The sequence below is a fragment of the Hypomesus nipponensis genome, chromosome 7 (genome assembly GCF_054491055.1).
Source record: "Hypomesus nipponensis isolate SF chromosome 7, ASM5449105v1, whole genome shotgun sequence".
Classification (NCBI taxonomy): Eukaryota; Metazoa; Chordata; class Actinopteri; order Osmeriformes; family Osmeridae; genus Hypomesus; species Hypomesus nipponensis.
The window spans coordinates 13,834,340-13,844,158 of record NC_140367.1 but is presented as its reverse complement, the minus strand read 5'-3'; positions in this window follow the sequence as shown (position 1 = coordinate 13,844,158).

Here is a 9,819-nt window from a genome sequence, read left to right as displayed (position 1 = left end):
CACCTGCTCGGGTGCTGTCTCAGCCCGGTTTAAGGTTGCTTCTGAAATGAAGAGATAATAACACAAAATACAGCATGTTTCCCACACCCTGTGTGAGACACAATGTTTTAAGCCTGAGCACACTTCTAAGTTCATAAGACATATATTTAATAAGCACAATACATAACTTTAATACATACATCCTTTATAAAGTCGTACGAGCATTGTTCCCATTGCTATATTCACAAGTGCACAGTGCCCGTGATGCATTTGGTGATTAAGTTGCCACAAATATTAATAACTGGATTTATAGATAGTGCCATGCCCGTGATACAGCTAATGATTATAGTTCTAGAACTGTACTGTAATGTATTATAAATTATTTACTGTCCAATGTGAAAGTGTTCCTGGGTCAACAGTCATGAGCATTATTCCTAGTCTTCAATTGTCAATGCTAGCCGGCGCTACAGTGTCATTGTTCCCGTATCAAGTGCGGCCTATATTCCAGAGGCCTGTTCCATAAAGCGAGTTTACTGAATAAGCCAGACTTATGTCAGTTAGTCTGACTCATTTCTTGTTCATTCGGTTCCATAAAGCTAGCTCAACGTAGTTCGAACTTGGTTACTATGGTAACTTATGCTTTGAAACTAGCCTGGTCCGGGTCAGGCTAATTGTCAGGTTTAGACCATGTTCATGCTTAACCAGACGTTCCTGTAACACTGACCCAACGGGAAAACGATGATTTACCACGGACATTCTAATTTTCTTATTCTGATCAGTTCAATATGTAGGCTACATTTATAGAAAATCAACTTAAATAGCCTACATAGACTACAACATTTAGCCTAATGCATTCAACAACGATGAACAATGCTTTGATATAGGCTACACACCATAGCTGTTAAATGTATGGCTATGGTAGTTTGTGATTTCAAATGTTTAGGCATCAGGCATAGGCTATATGCCTGATGCGATATATGCCTATAGGCTATATCTCAATCTAAATTATCCAAGTATAATTATCATAGCTATATAATTGTAACAGTAGCCTACAATTGCAAAATAAACCTAAATCCATACCCTCCATTTCCCCAACACAAAAACCATGTCAAAAAGTTAGGCTGCTGGATAATGTATTGATTAATAGTAGGCTATTTATTTAAACAATGTTAAAAAGGTCAATTTAGATGTGTTTAGAGGGTGTCTGTTTTTTAATCAACGAAGTAAAGGTCTAAAAAGGTCCTCTACCTACTTGGCTATCGTTCACGTCAATCATGGCGTGTCATTTTATTTTGATAAAGCGGTGGACGAGGGAGCTGTCATTGTACACGATTTAAAGGGAACGTTCTTTCTGGAAGTAGTCACGTGGCTGCGTGCATTGCTTTTGCCGTGGTGGACTGTATGATCCATGTTTTACCTCTCGGGCTGCTTAAGAATAGGGTGCATGCACAATTAGCTTGACTACTTAAATCTGACTTGAATTAGTAAGAGTGTGTGAGCTGGAATTGGCCTTTATGAAACGGCTTTAGCCCCGCTTGACTAATTAAACTAATGCAAGTCAGGTTTGGGACTTTAACCTGTTAATTAGTAGCGTCACACATGTGATCGTTTGAAAGCGGGCCCCAGAGAGTACCGTCACACGTGTGATTCTGAACATTCCAACCGACTATTTTCAGACAGAAAAAAACTATATGACAAACGCTAACAAGTAGCACAGCTTTGAGTATTATGCTAGGTTGCTAGGTAACGGAAGCTAACCAGAGCTAGCTAGCTTCCGATTTACAAAAATAACTCACTCTGGTGGAAGCGTCGGAAATATTTAGAAATCACTCGTTAACAGGTTAACACAAAGATATTGAGGCAATGTGGACATTTACATAAATACACTTCTTTCAGCCATTTTGTATAGCATTTCTTATTCAATTTGACACTTTATAAAGACATGTATTCTACACATGTGGAACAAATTTCATGTCGATTGGATCTATGGTTCATGAGGAGAAGCGTTTTGAAGGTTGTACCAAATGTGGACAGTACTACAATATTATAAAGTCTGACAATATGGGTCCTTGAGGCATTTTGTTCCACATGAGAAATAAGGCATGTATACCAATTTTAAGGCATTTTGGAGTAATGGGGCGCTGGGGAAATCACGTAGACTTTGGGCGTGTTTTATAGCGCCACATATGGGTGCACATGGGCCACTAGCTGTCTGGGAGTAATGAGTGACCTGTTGTATCATTGGGCCAAATTGGAAAAAATCGGGTCCAGGACTTTTTGAGGTATTGGGCCATTTAGCGGAGAAATATAATAATAAATATAGCTGCAAGCAGCATTGCGGGTTCCTCCACAAAAATGGCAAAATATTATAACAATTTACATTGTAGAAGGTCAAGAGTTGGACAACAAGAGAACAAAACTACTTCATGTTGGGCCAACTACAATAGGCTGAATGGGGATTTGAACTCATGAGCATAAGGTTACAACGCAGACTCTCTATCCTCTCTGCTACACGCCAACTGTTGAGAATGTATGAGAAAAAAGGGCAGAGACTTAGCTTTGGTCAGCTTTGGGACAAAGGTTAAGAAGCAGTTGACATTTCAACGTGGAATTGCATGAAATTGCGCATGGTATTTCATAATGATGTCATCCTGTTTAACTAAACAGATATTCAAATTTAAGACAAGCTAAAAGACTGCTGCTGGATTCACACCTGCAACCTTATACTTTGCAGGTCACTGACCCAGTCCATTGAGCTATTCTCAGTGTTGAATATTGTCATGTTCAGTTACTGTATAAAAAAGTAAGCTGTTTCTTCTGTGGTAAGAGTTGTTAGATTCAGCCAATTTACAATCAAGAATAGCCTCATTGGCAATAGGTCTATGGCACAGCCTTATCAACTGCTTACAAGTGTTAGCATACAATGGCCGACTCGTTCGTTCGTCGTCTGCCGCTTGTCCGGGGATCGGGTTGCGGGGGCAACGACCTAAGCAGGGAGGCCCAGGCTTCCCTCTCCCCGGCCACTTCCACCACCTCTTCCTGGGGGACCCCGAGGCGTTCCCAGGCCAGCCGAGTGACATAGTCCCTCCAGTGTGTCCTGGGTCTTCCCCGGGGCCTCTTCCCAGTGGGACGTGCCCGGAACACCTCACCAGGGAGGCGTCCAGGAGGCATCCTAATCAGATGCCCGAGCCACCTCAGCTGGCTCCTCTCGACGCGGAGGAGCAGCGGTTCTACTCTGAGCCTCTCCCGGATGACCGAGCTTCTCACCCTATCTCTAAGGGAGAGCCCGGACACCCTGCGGAGAAAGCTCATTTCGGCCGCTTGTATTCGCGATCTCGTTCTTTCGGTCACTACCCATAGTTCGTGACCATAGGTGAGGGTAGGAACGTAGATCGACTGGTAAATAGAGAGCTTCGCCTTTCGACTCAGCTCCTTCTTCACCACGACGGGCCGATACAGAGCCCGCATCACTGCGGACGCCGCACCGATCCGCCTGTCGACCTCGCGCTCCATTCTTCCCTCACTCGTGAACAAGACCCCGAGATACTTGAACTCCTCCACTTGGTTCAGGATCTCCTCCCCGACCCGGAGATGGCACTCCACCCTTTTCCGGTCGATAACCATGGCCTCAGATTTGGAGGCGCTGATTCGCATCCCAGCCGCTTCACATTTGGTTGTGAACCGCTCCAGTGAGAGCTGAAGGTCACGGCCCGATGAAGCCAACAGGACCACATCATCAAAGCATGGTTACTGACTGGAGATCCATCCACACCTTCCCCTACCCCCGACGAGGAAAGGGTCTTTCCCCCTTTGTCCTTATCTCCCAGAGTAGGAGCTTCAAATTCCTGACCCAGCATGGGGTCAGGAACAGAGACCATGGTCTCACATTGTCAGAACAAAGGGAATTACTTGAAGGAACTTTCTTGTGTGGACTTACAAACATTTTCTAAAGGACTACATGGCTCATGGACACTAATTCAAGGACAGTAGTCGATGTGTTATAATGTGTTTGTCTCATTTACCTAGAACGTTGTTAATTGATGTTTGATTATAACTTCCCTTCAGGTATAGTTAAATCAGTCAATCTTGGTATCAAAATAATTGTATCATACTAACAAAACCAGTTATGAACGTTGTATTGTTATATTCTGAAGTTTGAGCATTCCATGGACATTTGAGATAATGGAACTCAAAACTATCAGCCACTTCACACCTCTGGGTAGGTCCCAGGACAACGCCCAAGTGGAAGTAACTGACAAATGAGATAGGTCACCTTCACAGGGATGACCCCCTGTTCTTTGGGGTATTTAACCCCCAAACGTACAATCACCCCCGCTCGTTCGTAGGATCAACTGGAGGTGCACACTCTAGTCTATTTCCTCATAACCTGCACATTATCTTTGCGCCTGGAACTTTGACGAGAGATTCCGTTTTATATTCGTTGGACATAACGAACCATTGACTCATTGATTCAAACCGACAAAAGTAACTGCGATTTGCAATATTTCTTACTTGTGACATATTGGCATGTTGTGTTTGAATTGTTGATGTTTGATTGTATTTGACAAATGATTTAACTTAATCATCGTTAGGTCAGTTTCCATTGATCGTCCATTGTTACTATAGAAGCCTCTTCCTCTCTACCTCTTCCTCAACTTCTCCCCCTCCCCCTTCACACGTGCTCTACGCAACCATTGTGTAGTGCGCTCGCATTAGAATCTAGGCCTACTGTACTGCTTTAGCCCAACTAACCCATAAATTACCTGGTATGTGTTCACTATAATTACATTCTCTTAAATAAATCATTGTGTATAATACTTGCTCATCTCACGTTATATGATCGGCTCTACTTTCATAGAATTGACTACTTAAGATTAGACTGATTATTACGAGTGCTATTTTATTAAACAAGGTTTCCTCTGTCCCTTCCACGAATCAGAGGTGGTGCCCCAAAAACTACTATACTTTATTATAAACTAAGTATTGCTAATCTTAACCGTGCAAACCACACTACAGGAGTGACGAGAGTGTGGCGACCCTCCAGGACTGCTTTGACACCACTGACTGGCTGATGTTCAAGGAGGCAGCAGATGGGGACATTAACGAATACACAGACACTGTTTCCAGCTACATTCCAGCATTGATGACGTTGTCCCCAAGAAGGTTGTTCGGTCTTTCCCAAATCAGAAGCCCTGGGTTGATGCCGCGGTCCGGGCCAAGCTGAGAACCCGCACTGTCACCTTTAACTCTGGAGACCCTGATGAGTACAGGAAGGCCAGATACGACCTTCTGAAGGCCATCAAAGCAGCGAAAAGGGCTTACAGGACCAAGGTGGAGTCCAGCTACCATGGCTCTGACCCCAGGCGCATGTGGAGTGGACTTAAAGCCATTACTGACTACAAAGGGAGAGGCTACAATGAGACCCAGTCCTCTATCTTACTGCCAGACGAGCTGAATTCCTTGTACGCTCGCTTTGAGAGAGACAGTGACCCCCCCTGCAGTGGAGCTACCTGAAGGCCAAGCCAGTGGTGTGCCTACACTAACTGTAGCCAAGGTGAGGCTGTGCTTTAAGAAGATCAACCCTCGCAAGGCACCTGGCCCAGACAGCATTTCAGCTGCGCTGACCAGCTGGCAGGGGTCTTCAGTGACATCTTCAACCTCTCCCTTAACCTGTCTGTACGCCCCACCTGCTTCAAGAGGACCACCATTATCCCTGTGCCCAAGAACACCAAGGTCACATGTTTGAATGACTATCGCCCGATAGCACTGACCTCTGTCATCATGAAGTGCTTCGAGCGGCTAGTCAAATCATTCATCTGCTCCTCGTTGCCCCCCACCCTGGACCCTATGCAGTTTGCATACCGGTCCAACAGTTCTACAGACGATGCCATCGCTCTGACTATGCACATCGTTCTCTCCCACCTGGACAAGGGGAATACGTATGTGAGGATGCTGTTCATTGACTACAGCTCAGCATTCAACACCATCATCCCCTCCAGACTGAGCTCCAAGCTTGTGGACCTGGGACTAAGCACCTCCCTCTGCAAGTGGATCACTCATTAGAAATTAGCCAAGCATGCATATTTTATATATTCACAATAAATCTACTTTTCATATTACATTGAACTATTTTTCAGATTTGTGGGGGTGGCCGTTATAGGTTCTAGAGGCTTTTTTGTTCCTCATGGGAAATAAGGCATATCTAATGAATTTCAGAATTTTGGAACAAATGGGATGCAAACGGAATCACTTTGAAAATTGACAATTGGGGGGTGGCCGTAGCGCCACCTATGGATAATGGTGGGTCATTTGTGGTGTGGTAGTTACTCATGGCCTATACTATCAATGTTCCAGGATTTGGAGAACTTTACCATTGCATACTAAATCGGAAATGCAATACCATCAAGATCCACAAGACCTTTGCTAAAGACCAAGGAATGAGAGGGGGCTTGGTCAGCCCAGACTCTCCTGAAATATTGCGTGTGTGTCTTGCCAAGCACACGCGTGGGTCAAGGGAAGGCTGAGTGTGTGAGAATGTGGAGTGCGCACGCTAAGGAGGAGAGAGAGAGAGGATTTGGGAAAAAAGCTCTAAAAATTAGCCAAGCATGCATATTTAAAATAGTCACTAAAAATCTACTTTTAATCTTATATTCAACTTATTTTCAGATTTGTGTACTTAACAATCTCAAAAGTCTTCATATGAACTTGTGATTGAATCAGACTATCACTTTTTGACCGGCGGATGTGTAAAGCATTATTTTAGCGTTAGTGATAAATTTGATTTGCTTTCATATCAATCATTTTTGAAGATATAAACATTTTTTTGCACATGGGAACATGTTGTAGTGTCTTCCACCGATATACCAAGTTTGGTGTTAATATCTCAAAGATTTGCTAAGATTTGACCCAACTTCCTGTTTGGTTCCTTTGTTGATGATTTTGATTGGCTGTACCGGACAAACGGTTTCGAAAATTAAAATTCCAGTGATTAGTTTTGTGAGGCTCAGTCTGGAGATCATGTCTGGCAATTGTGAAAAAAAAATTGACCAAAAATGTAGGAAGAGTAGCGAAAAAACGTGTTTCCTTAATCTTTATTGTACAGAAAAATCCAATTTGGCGGCCGTTATAGGTTCTTCAGGCTTTTTTGTTCATGAGAAACAAGGCACATTCACTAAATGTCAGAATTTTTTGACTTATGGCCTGCAAATGGCATCCCTTTGAAAAATGGACATATTGGGGTGTGGCCTGTAGCGCCACCTATTGTTTCACATGGCCCATGTTTGGTAGTTACTAATGGGCTACAGTTTCAACATGCCAAATTCCACAACTTTTTACCATTGTGGTCTAGGGGCTGCCATTGACTCCCATGGGTAAAACTTAATAATAATACCACCAATAACAATAGGGTTCTCCTACCCTAATAATAAAACTAACAAAAACAATAGGTGCCACAGCAGCATCGCTGCTGCTTGGCCCCTAATAATAATAATAATAAAACTAATAAAAACAAAGGTGCCCGTAATAATAATTATAAGAATACGTAGAAACACCTAAGGTGGCTTCGCCGCTTGGCCACCAATTAGCTACAAAATAAAACTATGCTACAGTACGTGAACATGTACTCCAGTGTTCCTCACCTGGCTCAAAAAACAAACAAACAAAGCAAAATAAAGGATTGATTACTCTCCTATATTTCCATCACCCCTGTCTTGTGGATTTGGCCACAAGTTTTAATTTACATCGCAATAGATGTTTTCATTTGACATCTCTGAAAGAATCTCCAGGCATAGCGAATCCAGGCCTGTAATTGTATCCCTCATCTATGGCCTGGAGAGGAGTAATTTGTTCACGAGGGTGCCTATCTTACACCTCCATGTGAATTCCTCAATAGGGTTGAGGAAGGGAGAGTGTGGGGTCAAGTACAAGGCTATAAATTGACAAAGCAATTACAGAACAAGGCCCGCATACCTACAGGTGCTGCTGGTTTTCAAATCTGAAAACATGTTGGTTTAGTCCAATTTGTTCATGTTTCATAGTAATTTGTGTCAATGGATCTCATTATACTGAAACTTTCATGTTCTAAACTTGGAATATTGTTTGTCAGTTTCTATAAAACTATGCAATAAGAGAAATGCAACAGTTATCATTTTGAGCAGTAGTATCAACTGACATTGTAATGTAAGGAATCATTGTAAGGAAATTACAGACATTTCAGATGTTATGTGTGAATTTGCATTTTGAAATTGTGATACTTTGATGTTTAGTTGTGTCATTTTAAACAGATGATTATAGTTCAATGAACAAATGATCTAAGGTGAATGTGTATTGTATCCAAGCAATTGTCTTAGTGTTTGAGAAATGTGCATTTAGATTAGTTGTGAGTTTTGTATCTAGAGATTTGAAAAAGGACATCAAGGTTCTGAAATTTGTGTCAAAGTGACAGTAAAAAACTGTAAGATGAGAAGCTGTCAGAGTTATTAACTCAGCCACACCAGATCTGACAACGTAAACTTTTGACCTACAGTTACACTGAATTGTTTTACTATACTGCTAATTTCTCAGGTTATTTTAGTATGTATCTATGGGTGTGTATGATGATCTGTATTTATTGCATTTATTTATGATGAGTAGTTTAGTTACCGTATTTCTTCAATTAAACGCCGCCCTCGAATAAACGCCGCCCTCGAATAAAAGCTGCCCCAAAAATGAACATAGTGTAATAAACGCCGCCCTCGATTAAACTCTGCACCCAAAAAATCGGTTAAATGGTTATTTAATTGGTTAAATTAAAACACAGTAATTATTACACAAGTAAATAACACAAGTATTATAATTACCTCGACACTGGCTTTCTTGCTACAGGTTTGAAGCTTCTTCTCCAAATCCACCGTGAAAACTAAACCACAGTAGGCTATAACGAGAAAGTAAAGACCACATTAGCTTAATATGAACATACAATGACATGCGCAGCATGTCAATAACCTTCAGCAAAGTAAAATACAGACACAGAACAACATACCTCGTTGGCTCCATGCTGTACACAAGGGAATAGAGGTTTCCTTAGATCCTTAGCTATCATCCGATCAACAACCTTAAACTTCTATCGGAGCATTAAATTGTCAGTGCTTCGCTTGCTGTGGACTCTTTCACTCACAAGCGTTCCAAAAGGCCTTCAAAATAAAGGCACTGTACTTTTACCAAATAAAGTCACTTAATAATAATGAATGCAAGTATTCTAAATTAGGACATTGGTTGAAAACAAATGATACATTATGTAATTGCAACAATTACATGTAGCCTACAATATTGCGAGGTAGCTGACTTCACCACTGGCGAATTCGCCTTTCATCAACCCCAAGTTCGCGTGCTACAGACCTTTTGCTAATGGTGAGTGCTTTCTGTTTGAAAGCTGGAAGTGTAAGAATGTTTCGGCATGCTGCTTAAGATTTCTACACAAATGCAGACACACGCGCGGCTTCAATTTTATACTCGGCTTTGTGTTTGACCTCCTTGTCTATTCTTTGTTTGTCTATGGCCGCACTGCAGCTGCAATTCTCTAAATCTCTCTTACTAATTAAACGCTGCTCTCGAATAAACGCCACCCTCGAATAAATGCTGCACCAAAAATTATCATTGTGTAAAAAAACGCAGCGGCGTTTAATCTAAGCAATACGGTATTTATTTGTGAGTGGTTTTAACCGGACCTCAGTATTTAATTCCTTTCCAGCTCATGTACCATGTTTTTGGAATGACAATAAATTATCCTTATCCTTAAGATTGAGGTTCCAGTAACTAGCAATAAAGTAACAATATTATAGTTACATAGGAACCGCTATGTAG